The 17,329-nt window shown below is 47.7% G+C and overlaps 1 long non-coding RNA gene across 1 annotated transcript in view; it reads right to left on the bottom strand.

Annotated features, from left to right (window-relative positions):
• LOC110303984 (uncharacterized) overlaps positions 1-17,329 on the bottom strand; it is a 46,796-nt gene that overhangs the window by 18,259 nt on the left and 11,208 nt on the right. Inside the window, exon 2 of the long non-coding RNA XR_002378988.1 lies at positions 9,944-10,051. This is a non-coding gene — a long non-coding RNA (uncharacterized LOC110303984). The remainder of the gene's footprint in view (positions 1-9,943; positions 10,052-17,329) is intronic.

The following is a 17,329-nucleotide window of genomic DNA, read 5'->3' as shown; positions in this document are numbered from 1 at the left end:
TGTCTTAGCCTGATGGATTATTGATGGAAGAACTGGCCCAGAAACCCCTGGTTACCATAGGTTGAGGGTCTGTGGAGCTCTGTGACTGATGGATGTGTCTCCTCCTCCTGGGCATTAGTACTTCCAGACCCACAGAAGTGAGATGTCCCCAAGACCCCAGGATGTCTCTTAAGCAGGTCACCAAGGACAACAGGAGCAGACTGTTGCCACTCCACTGGCTGCCCTTTGGTGCCTTTGTTTCTGTTCCCCAACCCACAACAGGGATGGCTCAGGGGGTCCACACGACTCAGGTGAGCCCTCTGAGGCTTGCCGAGGTCTTCTGTGGCTTCATCTCTGTTCTCCTTTGGCTCTTGGAGCTTGGCTTCTGTCAGTCACTCCCCCCAATGTCTGCTTTCTGGGGAGCCAGTCCACAGGAGACCCAAAAGGGTGAGTGGAGTAGACAAGGCACCCCATTTCCAAGATTTGAGACGACTGAGGTCAAGCTGGAAGAAAGAGGGTTCAAACCTCAGGTAGACCTCGAACTTGAAGGTCTGTCTTAGCCTGATGGATTATTGATGGAAGAACTGGCCCAGAAACCCCTGGTTACCATAGGTTGAGGGTCTGTGGAGCTCTGTGACTGATGGATGTGTCTCCTCCTCCTGGGCATTAGTACTTCCAGACCCACAGAAGTGAGATGTCCCCAAGACCCCAGGATGTCTGTTTCACGTCCCCACAAACCCCCAGAATGGGTCTCAGCGTTACCACATTTTAAACTCCAAGCAGTAGAGAAGACAGTGTGGGGGAAGACACCTTTGGAGAACTGGTGTTTGTTAATCGCTTGGAGCATGGCCAGCAACATTGTTTTCCCATTGGGTTGTTACTGACAACTGGGCCATATGGGCTGGTCACATTCTACTTCCTTCTCCTGAGACAATGCTGGAGGAAGCCAGATCTGTTGTGTCTGTATTACTTGCAACTTATATCCTCATTCCTTGTTCAAGTGTCTTTGTGTCTAGAGGTGCATTTGGCAAACTTCAGCATTCCGCTGTTTACACAAAAAAAGCACTGAGATTCTTAAAAGTGTCCCTTGTAAGGAATGAAAAAGGATACACTGAAGAGAAGCCAAGAATTTATCCCTACGCACGCAACCTCCCCCCTAGGACATCACTTCTCAAACTTTAAGAACTCTCTCCCTATTGACCTAGCCACAAAGGCGAACTCCAGAGACATTCTCAAGAGATGAGAAGTATAAATAAGACAAATATAATTCCATTTGCAAGATGAAAGTGTGCTGAGATTGGATACCCAACACTACAATTAAACTTTCCATTACTGGGGCTGGAGAGATGGTTCAAAGAAGCAGTAGACTGCTCTTCCAGAGGACTAGAGTTCAATTTCTAGCATCCACATAGCAGCTCACAATCATTTGTAAGTTCAGTTCCAGGAGACCTGACACCTTCTTCTGGCCTCCACGGGCACCAGGCATGCACATAGAATACAGACATACACACAGGCAAAAACACTTGTTCATATACATAAGTAAATAAAATTTAAACAAATAAACTTTACTCTTAAGAAGAGTACACCAATAAACTGTACTCTTAAAAACTGGCTAAGAGGGCTTGTGTATATTTTCAACCACAATAAAATGGTAGATTTAAGGATCCAGGGGTCAAGATCTGTGCCTACGGCCCAGACACAGGGGAAGTGGGAGGTGCACGTGTGCTCCCGTGTGCATGGGTGCCCAGACATGCACACACGTATGAGAAGGTTCCTGGGGGTTCTGTTCTGCCCCTATCATGCTCTAGAAGTTCTAGAAGCCCACATTAATCTGGCCACTAGAGAATCCAGGGTTTGTTTTACTTGGAGCCACCAGAGGAGGTAATCTGGGGCCTAGAGTCTGCTGATTTGTCCTGGTTTTGTCTCTGCATCTCCAACCTGACAGAAATGTAAAGTGAGCTTTCAAAGTGTCCGATCTTATCTCTGCCATTGGCTCAGTTATAAACTGGGGGGCAGGCACAGAACCTCCATTCCAGGCACACCATGCGGACCAAATGTGTTATCCTGTATGGACCGCAGCAGCGTGCCCAGCGTGCTACAGCTGCATTGGTAAAGATCAGGTTCTTGATGGGGTTGGGTGTGACCAAAGGACTTCATACTGCTGTGAAGGAACCGGACATTGAGGTGGTACGGGTCAGCGGTGTGGTGGCTTCTTCTGGTGATCTGCACCGAGCCTTCCTGAATTATCAGAGCCATTTGCTTAGCTGCGGAAGGGGCAGCCAGAGGGCAGGTGGAGTGACTATAGAGCAGAAGCATGGCCACCAACCCCTCCCTCACTTGGCCTCCTCTGGGCACACCATGCTTACCTTCTGTTTCCCTGGGGCTGAGTGGGAGGAGGTGGCACAGGTGTGTGGGAGGTAACAGGCCACACGTGCAGGAAGCTGTAGCTGCTTGGGACACATGCCATTTCTGGGGCCTGGTACCTCCCATCCATGTTTTAAGTGCCTCTAAAGAGTCACCCAGACCAGTTCCTGAAGGCACCTTTTAGACCTGGTTCTTCCAGCCGTTTAACCCCACAGTTTCTGACTCATCACACCTAGGTGGTTACAATTATGGTGGAACAATAACTGGGACTCTGGGAGTCCAGTGCCAGCCTCCCCTGCAGGTCACTCAAGGGTTGGCATTGAGTAAGTCTATGGAGATCACAGCTCAGAGCTCACAGCTCCACGGCCCCAGAGTCTGCTCGTGCTATTGCATTGGCTTTGGGAGGCTTAGGAAGCCTGCAAGGCGGCTGCTGTAACCCTACACTCTGAAAGCTGGACACCACGTGAGCACTGTCCCCTATGGCTCCGAGCCTTCTCCCTTCACAGTCTCCATCCTCAGCTATCCGGGGAGGTGATGTGTCCCTTTTCTCTGGGGGGAAGAGGTATGCTCGGGCTTACAATTTCAGAGTATTTCCCCATCATAGTGGGGAGAGCATGGGAGCTATGGCAGCCTGGAGCTTATGATGAAGTCTCTTCCCATCATGGTGATCAGGAGGCAAAGTGGAAACAAGACTGACCTCAGAGGCCAGTCCTAGTTGCCCATGTTTACTAATGAGGTCCCAAGTCAGAGGTTCCACACTCCCCATGCAGTGCCATCAGCTGGGGGCCAATTGTTCAAACACATGAGCCTGTGAGGAGGTGTTTTAGAGCCAAACCACAGCAGGTGGATACAATTATGATTTCCATTGCATAGATGTGGAAACAGGCTCGGAGGTGGGCAGGTGATTACTCAGGTCCCAGCCTTCCAGCTAAAGAGCTGGTGTTTAGATCCACACCTGCCAGATCTACTTGTCTTCCTGGAACTTCTTTCTCACACTCAGGACAAAAATGGCCAACCCTAGTGCACACATTATCCCTGCAGGTGACTTCAAATGTTAGATATGGGGTGTGCATTAAAAATGTCCTGAGATAGTCAAAATCTTACAACTGTCCACTAAACACAGGGGCCTGACATGCCTTTGTTCAAAGACCAAGCTCGTCAGCTTGCAATATGGACACCAGAGAAAGAGAGAGAGGATGAGAATGCTAAGCTCTGGCTCCCCCTTGCTCCTTTGGGAATGTTCCGGAATGGGAAAGGCCAGCATGCCATTGAGCCCAAGGTTGGCATAGAGATGCTAGAGCAGCAGGGCATCAGGGCAGCTTGCTTGGTCACTGTTGTTCACTTCTCACACACCACACAGCAAGCGTGAGGCAGCCCAAAAGGACAGAGTGGCAGAAGTCCCAGTTAGCGAGAACATTCTGGAACTGGTGTGCATGATGGGTTACCAGCACAGGTGCGGGGCGTGCTCTCCAGCAAACCCCGTGTGCTCCCCAGAAGAGCTGTGAGGGGCACATCAGCTTTTTCCTCTTCAAATAGGGCCACAGAGCTGACAGATACTGGTGATTCGGCACATCTGCATTTCAGCAAGATGGTGGGCAGGAACTTCTTTAGAGACCAGCTTGGAAAGGTGTGAGCTAGAAGTATTTCTACATACAATTTGACATCAGTAGAATCCATCAGCCTAAGGGTGATTGGTCTGATCAGTACCCAATACAAGTCTTTGGTGACGTTCAGTGCTCTACCAGAGCCTTGTTGTTCTGGATATTGGTGATCAATAGCTTGAAGGACGATACTACAGCATTAGGGGAATGATCAACAGTTTGTGACAAATAGGGTCTAGACGGCTCCTTGACAGAGTGGGGATTTAAAGATTGTAACTGAAAACACAAATTAATTCACAGGGGTCACGCCGTAGCACAGGGTTCAGGGAGCCTTTCTCCTTCGGGATGTCAGATCTTTTCTCAGCACCATGTGCAAAGAGCACCTCCCCCACCCACCCAATGCGACCTGGCCAGCAGCCACGGGATAGGTTCTGGGACACCCCATGCCCTTGCACCCTCCACCCACCTGAGCCTCCTTCTCAGTCCTTTTCCTTCAGCTTGCCTGCTGAACCCCAGTCCCTCCAGATGATCCAGTTGAGCAGCCTCACCTGGGTGGGGCCCCTCATCTTGTGGGCAACACCCTCTTGGTCTCCCCTGTGGCACTAGGAGAAGAGCAGAAGTGTCTCCTTCACAGAGCCTGTGTCCATCCATCACTGGCTGCAGAAAGGGTCTGGCTGCCCCACCGGTTAATTCTTAAGATGACTGTTCTGGGTATGAGTGGTGGGCGAATTCATTTCCTAATCCTGATCTCACAGGGAAGGGTAGGGCAGGCAACTCCAACATTGGCTTCAGTTCTCAGTCTGCTACTGCAAGAGATAAGGTGGCAGGGCAGTGTGATCCTGCAGGAGGATGAGGAAGGAACATTTACTACATTGTTATGCGTGAAGAAGACAGGAGGGCACAGGGACGCACATCTATAACCCCAGGAAGAGAACGCAAATTGAAGGCCAGCTTGAGCTACAGTGAGTCCTAGGGCAGCCTGTGCTGTAGAGAGGGAGGGAGGGAAGGAGGGAGGGAGGGAGGGAGGGAGGAAGGAAGGAAGGAAGGAAGGAAGGAAGGAAGGAAGGAAGGAAGGAGGGAGGGAAGGGATAGCTACATGGGAAAGGAAAGGTCAGATGAGGTAGCGAGTGACCAGGCACTTTAGGAGGGTAATGAAGTCATTGGCACACACCTTTCCATAGTGACCATCATGGCCTAGAAAACAGAACCAGGCACACACAAATGGCATGGCTGGACTCAGACTTCTTCATCTGTACCCTCGGCTGTGCCACCTTCTAGGGCACCTTCTTTGTCTTGCCTCCTTACCTGTGAAATGTAGAGCTGACATTACTGCCTCATTGAGAGGTCAAGTGTGCTAACGTGAGGAATGTGCTTAGAGTCAAGCCCGTCACGCTCAGCAAATGTTTGTTTAACAGCTGAGTATGTGCTGTCTCCAAAGCTTTGAGGGGTGCTCTTCAGATCTGAGAGTTCCCTCTGGCGCTCCTCATGTGGGCCTTGCCCCAGCTTTTGATGCTTCCACAATCCCTGCCCAAAGTTATGTGTTGCCATTTGAGAAATGATACTCTATTCGCAAGGGACAATATGTTGTTTTGACATCCATAGTCTATATTGTAGATGTGTGCTATTAGATCAGGCTAGTCACCATACCCTTCAGTCCACCAGCTTATCATGATTGTGTGTGATAGGTTTAGGCACTGAAAGCTGTTTTTTCCCAGGACGCTTAGTCAGGGGTATTGTTACAGCTAAGGAGACATTTTGACAATGGATTGTTGGAGAGGGCAGGAGGAAATGTGCCTCACTTCTGCATACATGCCCATTGGCAGTTTCTGCATTTCTCCCTGAACCAAGCTCCTCAGTAGCTGCAGTTTGCTTCTGGTGGCTACGGGGGTGGGGGTGGGGAGGGTGTGTGTGTGTTGGGGGGGGCTTGGTAAACTCCTCTCCAGCTTCCTCCCTCTAGCCTTAGGCCTCAGGCTTTCTCTTCTTGCTGATCTCTGGTCCAGTATCACAATCTCTCTCTCTCCCTCTTCCTCCCCGTCCCCCTTTTGATTATTTGCTCCTATCTTGCTTCCAGGAGTTCATATTCCATTGATTTTAGTCCTCAAATCAAGTTTAACATATGACAGGTGTGGTGGAGAAGTCTTTTAAAACCAGTATGGGGGTTGGGAGGCATGGATCTCTTTGAGTTGGAGGCCAGCCTGGTCTACATAGCAAGTTCCAGGACAGTCAAGGCTATATAATGAGACTTTGTCTCAAACCAAACAAATACTAACATATGTCACAGTCATTTATGTGGACCCACAGCTGAGTTTCGGAGAGGCAGAGTTTCTTTCTGCATCACCAAAGACGAGGGGACGGAACACACTGCTCCTCTATGGCTTACAGCCTTCTGGAGATACCCCTGGGCCACAATTTATAGGAGTGTTGGAGACAGTCGCAAAGCCAGAGGAATGTGGGTGGTTCCTGCCTCCCCCAACAGCTACCTCCTCTCAGGGATCCAGGAAAAGTGTACATTTCAAAATTCTCATTTCAAATCCTTCTAGAAATGCCGAAGAGTGAGATTTCTCAGAGTCTACCCTAGACTGCCATCCAGACTGCTGGAGATAAATCTGAATTGTTAGGCTTACTGGAAGGCAGGGTGAGACATTGGGTTTTAGAGCTACAATAAGCCAGGATGGAAGAAAATGCCTGCTACTATCAGAGAATTGTATTGAGATTTAATATAGTTCCCTCTTGCTCTCCCCTTCTCTGCACATCCCCCATTCTCTCTCTACACCTTTGGCTGTGGTCCCAAAGGAGCAGCTTTACCATCTCAAGCTAGATAGGATTGATTTATTCCCAAGGCTAAGAACATGATCTTATCCCTACGATGGGAAGAGAACACTGAGAGCTGGGCAAACAGAGGACAGGGAGGCAGGAATTGTGCTCCTGGGACTGTCCTCCACAATGTAAAAAGAAATGCATTTTCTTTTGAAAAATGACTCAGAGAATCACTCCACACACACAGGCACACTCCACACACATGCACACTCCATACACATGCACACTCCACACACATGCACAATCCACACACACTGACCCTCTGCACACACTGCTCCCCCATCATGAGACCCCAGCTTTCAGAGCTCAAACACTGTTAGTGGGAAGATAACTAGTACAGCCACTATGGAGATCAGCATGGACGCTCCTGTGTGACCTGGCTAGGCCACCGAGGACTCTAACTCCACACAAAGATCTTTGCACAGACAGCCATGTTGACTGCAGAGCCACTCACAGTGGTCAAGGTATGGCAGCAGTCAGGATGCTCATCAACCTATGACTGGATTTATCCAGCCCAAAGGAGGAACGAAGCAGTTACATCATCGGCAAGAAAATGGTTGGAAATGGAGACCATCACCGTGAGTGAACTGTCAGGCTCAGAAGGAGAAATCCTGTGGGTTGTCTTTCTTTTTTCTCATATGTGGAATCTAGGATTTTATAAAAGAGAGCAGAAATGTAGAAGGGGGGCGATACATTGTTTCTCCACCATTGGTGAAATGAGCCAGTTTGAGCCAGATTAGATCAATATTAAAGGCAGGTTTATTGGGAAGTTGCTCTTGGACAAGTGAGATCACTGGCCCCAAGGACCAAAGCCAGAGAAGTCGCCATGGGGGCAGGAGGGGTAAGGGAGCGAAGAAGGCAGAGAAAGAGAGAAGAAAAGAGGAGAGAGAGGGAGAGGGCAAGCAAAAAGTCCAGATTGTATAGGGAGGAGCCTCTGGGGGGGGGAGGGCCTCTTAGCCCCTGGGCTGGAAAGTTCAAGGTTGAGGGTAGGGTGTGCCAGGTAGGGACTCAGGAATTCTGGGAGACCTGGAGGCCAGGTCTGCTTTGATATGTAAGATGTGTGCCTCAGTCACTTGTCCTGTCTGAAACCAAACAGGAGACCATTTGGGAAAAAGAAGGGACTGGCTTTGGGGGAGTCAACGAGGGAAATGGGGAATGGTATGGAATGCTTAACACACATTACATACGTGTTACATGCACTGTTCTACACAGGGAATCTGCAGGAGGTTGGGCTGTGCCACCCAGATGTGGTAGTAGAGCCTGTGGTACAGTGACTTGGGCAGAGCCATGCCTATCCTGCCTCTGGTCACTGTCTTCTGCCTCTCCATCATTCCTTGAGCTAAGCCAGTGGCAGCGAACACCTCCAAGTGGAGCAATAAACTCACACAAGTCACCTTCCAAGCCTGCGATGCAGGGTAGATGTGTGAGACCCAATGCTGGACTTCCTGTCTCTCCTCTCCTCTCCTCTCTGTTCTCTGGAAGAGAAAGCTTATCCAACAGGACATAAGAAAGACCAACCTGACTCACTGTGTGCCTCACCAGGACAAAAGCAATCCTCTGGGAGGCAGTATTTGGTGCACAGAAGCTGCTACCAGGAAGCCCATCTCGCTAAAGGTAACCATTATGGTTCATGTTTGTCTCCTGGCCGGGGAGGGCTGGATAGAGTTAACTCCACGGCACAGCTGAGAGTCCTTTATCAGTTCTAATAACTCACTGGAATTGGCAGTCTGCTCCCTGGGTCTTCAGAGCAGCTGATATTTAATAAACTCGATCGGAGGGAGAAGTGGAAGGATTTCTTGGCACTGTCCCAGAGTTAGCTCAGAAAATTGTCTTAGCCGATTATCGCCGAACTAAACAGGAGAGTCCTAATGCCACTTGCCAGTTCAAAACTGGTTTCTGCCAAGATCAGCACATCTTATCTTAGGTTCCCCCTGTCCAGAAAGTCCATGGTCAAGCCCCAGAGGGTACAGGATGATTTTAAGTCTTACACTAAGTTTAGTTCATTTGTGTTAGTTTTCCCGAGAAATGTAGGCAATTTCTATTGTGTTGTTGTTTTTTGTTTTGTTTTTCAAGACAGTGTTTCTCTGTGTATCCCTGGTTGTCCTGGAACTTCCTCTATAGACCAGGCTGGCCTTGATCTCAGAGATCTGCCTGCCTTTGCCTCCTTGAGTGCTGGGATTAAAGACATGCACCACCTCCACCCAGTTGATAATTTATTTTTCATTTTTACCTTTATTTTAGGTGGTATTTGCTTTGTTTTGATTTTAATTAATCAATCAATTAATTAATTGTTTTGGTTTTGAAACAGGATCTTCCTGTGTAGCTCAGGATGGTCTTGAACTCATGACCCTCCTGCCACATCTCTGGAATGCTGGGTTTACGTGCTTGTACCCCCATGACTAGCTTAGCTTTTCCTTGTTGTAGGTCACTGACCCCAAAGAAGCTGCTGGGTGGTTTGGCAGACTGCAGCAAAGAAAGAGAAGACCCCTACTTGTCTGAGAAGGCAGCCCCTCCTTTTCCATCCTTTCCCACCTACCCCTGTGCAGACTCACCATGATCTAACGTAAGCCAGGAAACCACGCTGTAAAGTTTGGCCACTTCAAATGAAGGGCAATCTGGTGCTCTCTCCTCTGCTCACAAAGTGCCTTTAAAGCCAAATTTCCACACCTATGAAGACAGTGCCTATTTCATGTCTTGGGAAGGTTATTGAATTAACTTTGCTTCCTCCAGTGAGCTCTTTTCCTCTCCACATCCTGCCAGTTACCTGACAGTTAATACAACCCAGGGGGCGCCTTGGAGACTCTTAATTTTGAAGGTCAAGATACCTCCACCCACAATTTCATGTCCCTCTTCACCTGTCATTCTGTGGCATTGAAGCACATGTGTGTGGCCATCTGATGCAGGACTTCTGACAGTCAAGTATAAACCACTCACTGGTCAGGAAGAGCAAAGTTGCCTTGCAGGCCTGTGAGCTGCCATGTAGGACCACAGTTCTGAGGCAACAATCAGCTCTGAAGGGATCTGGTGACTCAGAACACAAAACCCCATTGTTTAGGAAGCTCACAGTTCCTTAATCCCCACGTGCTCATCCTGAGCGCCACCCCTGAACCTGGTAGGAAGGGTGAGCCACCTGCACAGCACACCTGTGCCTCCGTCCACTTGTGTCCCAGTGACCGGCTCACCTCAGGTAGATGAAGGCGATGGACTTCTGACCTAGTGCGGAAGCCTGGACAGCCTTTCTTGTTCCTCCACCATCTGTGGGATTCTGGATAAGTTACTTTCTGTCCCTGCTGTCAAATGGCAATGACAGCATTAGTTCCAAGATGCTGACTTTAGGTGGAATACATAAGTGTTTAACATTCTGTGGGGGTCTCCTCCCTTGCCTGTAAAATGGGACTCATTCCCAGTAATAGCGTAATCTCACTTGTTACTAGCCAAGCGTAGTCTGGATCTGTGGAAGGATGTATAAAGGAAACCTGAGCTATTCTAGCAATGTCTTCTTTTGGGTGTGGTGGCATTTGTCCGTCATCTCAGTACATGGGAGGTAGAATCAGGGAAATCATTGTAAATCTGAGACCAGCAAGGGCTACATAGTAAATTCAAAGTCAGCTTGGGATACATAATGAAACTTGGTCTCAAAACAAAAAACAATTAAAACTAACTAAATAAGAAAAGTCTGATGTGGTCAGGTATGGTGGTGCACACTGAAAGTGAAAGTCCAAGTGAAAGCCAGCACTTGGGAGGTAGAGGTGGGTGAATCTCCAAAAGTTTGAGATCAATTTGGTCTACACAGTGAGTTCCAGGCCATCCAGGGGTTCACTACAGTAAGAGCCTGTCTAAAGATACACACACACACACACACACACACCCTTGTCTGGTTTGAGGATACATAGATAAAATCTTCACATTTAAGATCTTAAAGTCTGGCAACTTCAAAAGCATGTTTACCCACACTTAGCCAAGTGTTGACACAGTTACCTGATGCTTGGCCCTTTGTCCTTGCCAAACTATTCACAGGCTTGGAGAAATACTCTATTCCCAGGGAGGCCTATTCAAGGATCAGGTGATCCAAATTGCCGTGATGACTTAAATGCTGGTTTCAAAACTGAATTGGAAATCTAGAACATTCTGTGCCTGTGCATTTAGTCATTACAAATTCTTTCTTAACCTACAGTAGACCAGTCTTTAGTTTGATGGCCTTCTTTTTTTTTTTTTTTTTTTTTTTTGAGACAGGGTTTCTCTGTGTAGCCCTGGCTGTCCTGGAACTCACTTTGTAGACCAGGCTGGCCTTGAACTCAGAAATCCGCCTGCCTCTGCCTCCCAAGTGCTGGGATTAAAGGTGTTCTCCACCACCGCCCGGCTTTGATGGCCTTCTTACAACAGATGGTTTTGGAGTCTTCTGGATTCATATATGTTTTATTCTGAGCATTTTCTAAAATACCAAATAGAAAGTTATGTTGGCTGTGCATTGCTTTCTATCCAGCCTGTCTGATACTTGGGACTCTCAGAACATAGATACAAAGCAGAGAGAATGAGCTTTGTCCTTATGTGCATCTTTATGTGAGTCCTATGTGTGTCCTTATGTGTGTCCTTATGTGTGTCCTTATGTGTGTCCTTATGTATGTCCTTATGTATGTCCTTATGTGTGTGCTTATGTATGTCTTTATGTATGTCCTTATGTGTGTCCTTATGTGTGTCCTTATGTGTGTCCTTATGTATGTCCTTATGTGTGTCCTTATGTGTGTCCTTATGTGTGCCCTTATGTATGTCCTTATGTGTGTGCTTATGTATGTCTTTATGTGTGTCCTTATGTGTGTCCTTATGTGTGTCCTTATGTATGTCCTTATGTGTGTCCTTATGTATGTCCTTATGTATGTCCTTATGTGTGTCCTTATGTGTGTCCTTATGTGTGTCCTTATGTGTGTCCTTATGTATGTCTTTATGTATGTCCTTATGTGTGTCCTTATGTATGTCTTTATGTATGTCCTTATGTGTGTCCTTATGTGTGTCCTTGTGCCCCTGGCTGAAGATGTTTGTCTTTGTCATCACAGTTGGCATATTACCAGATGAAGTGTTTCATTCTCAAGGACCAATGCCTGAAGAGTTTCCCTTCTGCAATCAGATGCAGCAATGCCTATTGTTTATACGTACTAAACAGTAAGTGTGTGTGCATGCATGCATGTGTGTGTGCACCTGTGTGTTTTTTAATGTAATCTTTACTATAACCTTTTAAGTTAGGTGTTAATTTCTCCACCCAATAGACCAAGGCTCAAAGTGGTTAACTCATGTGCACTAAAGTGCAGAACTGGTCCACAGACTGCAAAGCTTGTGTTGGTTCTAAATCTTACTTCGTCTTTACACAGAATCTCTGGCTCAAGGATGCCTTTCACCTCCAGAGGATTACATCCGCCTTAGGAGGTGATGAGAACCTCACGTGCCCATCTCAATCAGAGCAGCAACAAAAGCAGCAGACAGGTCCGGTGCTCAGTCACAGTTAACACTCACCACCTGGCAATGTCCTCAGACTTACAAGCAACACCTATAAAAACTAACATCAAACGCCATACTTAATGGTGAATGGTTGGCAGCATGCTCTCTAAAACCAAGAATAAAACTAGGATGCCTGCCTTTCTTCTCCGCAGTATTCTGGAGTCCTAGCCATTGACACCAGGCAAGAAACGGAAACAAAAAGCAGCTTGATTAAATAGCAACAAATAAAACTCTGTATTTATAGATGCTGTTTCTTTAGAAATTATCACTGTCCTGGAACTCACTTTGTAGATCTACAAAGTGAGTTCCAGGACAGCCAGGGCTACAGAATAGAGAGACTTTGCCTCATTAAAAAAAAAAAAAGTGCAAATCTAATGAAAGATAGCCACATCTTCTCTACTGAGACTATAGGTTATTGCTGAGAAAATTAAACATTGCACAAATAGAAAGCCACACTGTGTTCATTGATGGAAGACATAGTACCTTGTATTGATAAAGTGATAATTTCCCCAGAATTTATCCTTAGATTCATTGTATTGTCAATTAAAATCCCAAGACAGTCTTTTGTTAAACTTGAAGTACATAAAATGAGTTAATTTTCAAAAGATCCACCTTGGATCTTTTCTACCTGACCTCAAGACTCTCTTATAAGCTACAGTCAGCAAGAAAGTTTAGGATTGGTAACAGGTTGGTGTGTAAAGTCAATGGAACGAGATAGACTTTGGATGTACTTGGATGGTTAATCCCGGTCTGGATTAGGAGTCACCTAGGAGACACACCTCTGGGAATATCTGTGAGGATGTTTCTAGAAAGTTTTAACTCAGAAGGGAACCTAAATGTGAACAGTGCTAGCTCGTGGGCTGGAGCTCCCAGACTGAATAAAGAAGGGGCACGGTGACCAGCTGGTCACCTCTTTACAGCTGACTGTAAAGAGGGAGCCAGTTGGTCACCGTGCTCTCTGACTGTGATGGCTCGTATCCCTTCAAACCACAAGCTAACATAGAGCTTTCCTGCTTTAAGTTGCTTTCATCACAATGACAGGAAACATATCCATATGTACACACACACACACACACACACACACACACACACACGTTAAATAAATGCACTGAAGTAATCCAATAGAGGAAAAGAAACTTCAACAAATGAAACACAACAATTGACACAGCTGAGCATTGTGGTGCCCTCCTTTAATCCCAGCACTTGGGAGTCAGCAGCAGGCAGATCTCTATGAGTTTGAGACCCGCCTGGTCTAGGACAGCCAGGGGCTATTACACAGAGAAACCCTGTCTCAGAAAACCCACCAAACCAAACCAAACCAAACCAAACCAAACCAAACCAAACCAAACCCAAAACAACAACAACAAAAACCAATTGAAACTATTAAGGAGAAAATGAAAATTGACTCCCACTTCCCACCAAGGGACTAAGGACAGAGCTCAGTGGCGGGTGCTTGCCTAGCATAGGGAAGACCCACCCCCGACCAAAAAACCCAAGGCTAATGCAAGACGGGAGAGTGTTTCATGACCTCAGAAGAGACAAAGATCTCTTAGATATGTCACACAAGTAACCAAGTCCAACGGCTTCACCAAATATAAAATCTTTTTGCTTCATGTTCATTCAGGGAAGTACAATGACCATAAATATATAGCCTGTCGTTAAGGTTTTGTTGCTGTTATTGTTTTACTGTGTTAGTGACAGAATCCAGGGTCTGGAGCGTGCTAGGCAAGAGTGCTGCCATTGAGCCACATCCCTAGACTTCAGAGATGGTGTGTTTGTTTGTTTGCTTGAGACAGGGTCTCCTATCATAAGCTCCAGGCTGGCCTCGAACTCACCTCACCACCTCACCGTATAGTTGAAATTAACCTTGTACCTCTGTTGCTCCTGCTTGTGCTTCCTCAGTGCCAGGACTACAGGCACGCAGGCACCACGTTTTTGTTTCATTTCGTTTTGTTTCTTTGTTTCTTTCTGTCTTTTTCAAGACACTGTCTCACTATGTGACTCGGCTGTCCTGGAACTCATTATGTAGACCGGGATGGCTTCAAACTCAGTGTTTCACCTCTTTCTTCCAACTGCTAGGATTAAGGGCATGTCCCACGCCTCCCAGGGTCACACTCGGTTTTATGTGCTGCTAAGGGTCTGAAGCCCTAGCCTCCTGCCTGGCAGCCAAGCCTTCCGCCAAATCCTTAGCCTTTAAAGAATGTTCATGGGAGTTGAAGACTGCTGTGTAATCACCTGGATATGCTCTGGAAACGGAACACATCCAGCTCCCTGGACCTTCTCTTGCATCCTTCCTTTTCCCACTGACCTGCAAGGGAACCACATCCCTGACTTTATGTGGGTGTGTGCACTCATGAAAAAAACCCAGGGCCTTGTCCATTCCAGGCAGGGACTTTGTCCCTGAATCACACTCCTAGTCCCTTTTGTTGGTGAGAAGTGAGAGACCAGGCTGAGTGAGGTCACTGGAGTGGAGCATAGTATCAGAGCTCCTCCATTCTTTTTGGTTTCCTGTTTTCTAAATACCAAGGTGATCTTCCATTCTTCTGCTCCTCTTCTCTAGCACAGCATCCTCTTCCAGATGTTTAGGCAGGTGTTGTGTGGAGGTGTAATATAGGCTTTGGGAAGAGCTGAGGAGGACTGACCAGGCCAGCCCAGGAGATGAATGGGTCTCCCAAGCTACCCTGGGCCTCTTAGCTATGGGCTGGCCACCCCCCATAGTGTCTACCGATTCTGAGGGGAAGGCGTGGCTCTCTGCTCATTAGAGAATTTCCACTCTGGAGGGCTGACAAAAGGCAGACTTCAGGAGTGCCCTTACTAAATCAAAGGAATCCTCTCATTAGTGGGAGGGGAGCTGAGGCTCATTGTCAGTTAGCAGGCCCTGAGTCAGGCAGGGAAAGAAGCCAAGCCCGCATGACCTATCTTGGAGGCTTGAACTGGGTAGACAGGTGCCCAGAGCCACCTTAGAGACGAAATCTGGACAGGCCAGATCCACGAGTCTTAACAATGGCTTTCTTAGGACTCCCGAGTATTACGCCCACACTTCAGGCCTAGGGAGGGTGTGTGGGGGCCCTGCCCCGAGGGACACCTCCCTGACAGGCTCACGCCATCTTCTAGGCAGTGGAAGCTGTCACTGGGGCCTACCGTTCCGTCCTGCCCTAGTCACTGCGCCTGAGGGAAGAACCCTGTGTCTCCTCTGTCCTCCAGATTCTCTTCTGTTTGGGCCACATTTGAGCCCATTCTCGGGGGGGTGGGGGGGTGGGGGGAGATGAGGTCAAGGATGGACTCAGAAGAGGAACCTGTTCCTCTGGTTGGCTGGCATCTTTCAGGCATCCAGATACGGAAAATACCACAGTCACCTCCAGGGACTAGAGCACAACTCAGCCTGCTTGGTGAGGCATCTGCCTGATTCTGGAAGGAAATTCTCCCCTTTCCTCAGGTATTTCTTATCCTTCATTTTTTTTTTTTCTTTTCTGAGACAGGGTCTCCCTATGTAGCTCAGGCTATCCTGGTACTCCCTATGTAGCCCAGGCTGGCCTCAACTTCGCAGAGGTCCTCCAGCATCTGTCTCTTAGACGCTAGGTTCAAAGGCATGCCCTATCACTCCCAGCTATTGTTTCCATTTTTTTTTTTTTTTAGACAAGGAACTGATGAGATGGTCTGTGATCTTGTATCCCACGCCATCACTTCTGAGGTCCATGACCTTGTATCCTGTGCCATCACTTCTGGATAGGTCTGTGCAGGCCTGTGGTTTCAGCAATGATAATCCAAGAATAAAGTTGGATGAGTGGCCTCTGGACCACGCCTGTGGCCAGCAAGAGCAAAGTTCCACCTACCACCTAGAGCAAGGAGCTATGTCAGGCCACCACCTCAAGGAGTTGAGCTGCCTGACCCTCCCAGAGTACTCTGACCTCTCTATACACACTGTGGCACAAACAAGAACCAACCCCCCAACACACACACTCACACACCATGCTGTAATGGTGAGTTAGTTAAACCGCTTTGGTTCCTGGTGGATTGTACACGCTTCATCTGCCCAAGAGCTCTCTGGATTCGAGAATGAAACACACACACAGACACACAGACACACACACACACACACACACAGAGACACACACACACACACACACAGACACACACACACACACCAGCTAATCTTGATATGCCTTGACTAGCTCCATGGTTGCGCACTTCTAAACCTCCCCACGGGCATACACTTCCCTTCGGTATTCCTGGCTTAATACCTTCGGAATCGCTATTTTCTCTTTGCTGCCTTGGGGGCAGCGCCCCCACAGGGCTGTGTTCCCTGTCCACCTACATTGTAGGATGCTTTCTCCTCTGCAGCTCTTAAATCTGATCCCTCTGCCTGGAGTCAAGGCCAAGGCGATTTTTCTCCGCTTCCCCTCTCTCTGTCACTTGCCCAGGCAATCTAAAAGCCCTGCCCCACCTCCCTGCCCAGCCAATGGTTGTACAGCAATTCTTTACTCTCAATTGAAGCCAACTGAGAGCAGGGACCCTCAAGTCTGGAAGCACAGCTTTTGGGAGCCAAAATAAGACAAAGCGTTAGAACCAATTCCCAACACCATCCCTCCAAAACAAACACGGTAAATCTACTCTTTAAAAGTGATTTTTAGCCGGGCGTGGTGGAGCACGCCTTTAATCCGAGCACTCGGGAGACAGAGGCAGGTGGATTTCTGTGTCTCGGCCAGCCTGGTCTTACAAAGTGAGTTCCAGGACAGCCAGGGCTACACAGAAAAACCCTGCCTCGAAAAACCAAAAACAACAACAACAACAACAAAAACCCAAAAAAGTGATTTTTGCATTGACACAAATTAGAAGTTAGCCTAGGATACATAGTGAGATCCTGAATTTAAAAAGGGGGAGTGGGAGAAAAAAATTATTGCTTTAATTATGTTGTCCCCTTTAAAGTCCAGATAAATATACATCTCTGTAAGGGGAGGTCCTGATGCTAACGTCCCATTCCCTAATTGGTTCTTGATTTGTCAGTAAAGAAAGCCTTGGGCCAATTACTGGGCAGAAGGTACAGGCGGGACTTCTGGGGCTTCCTGGTACTGACAGAT

This window comes from Mus caroli, unplaced genomic scaffold, assembly GCF_978045245.1.
Source record: "Mus caroli unplaced genomic scaffold, Mus_caroli_1 scaffold_9, whole genome shotgun sequence".
Classification (NCBI taxonomy): Eukaryota; Metazoa; Chordata; class Mammalia; order Rodentia; family Muridae; genus Mus; species Mus caroli.
This window is presented reverse-complemented; position numbering and strand designations above follow the sequence as displayed.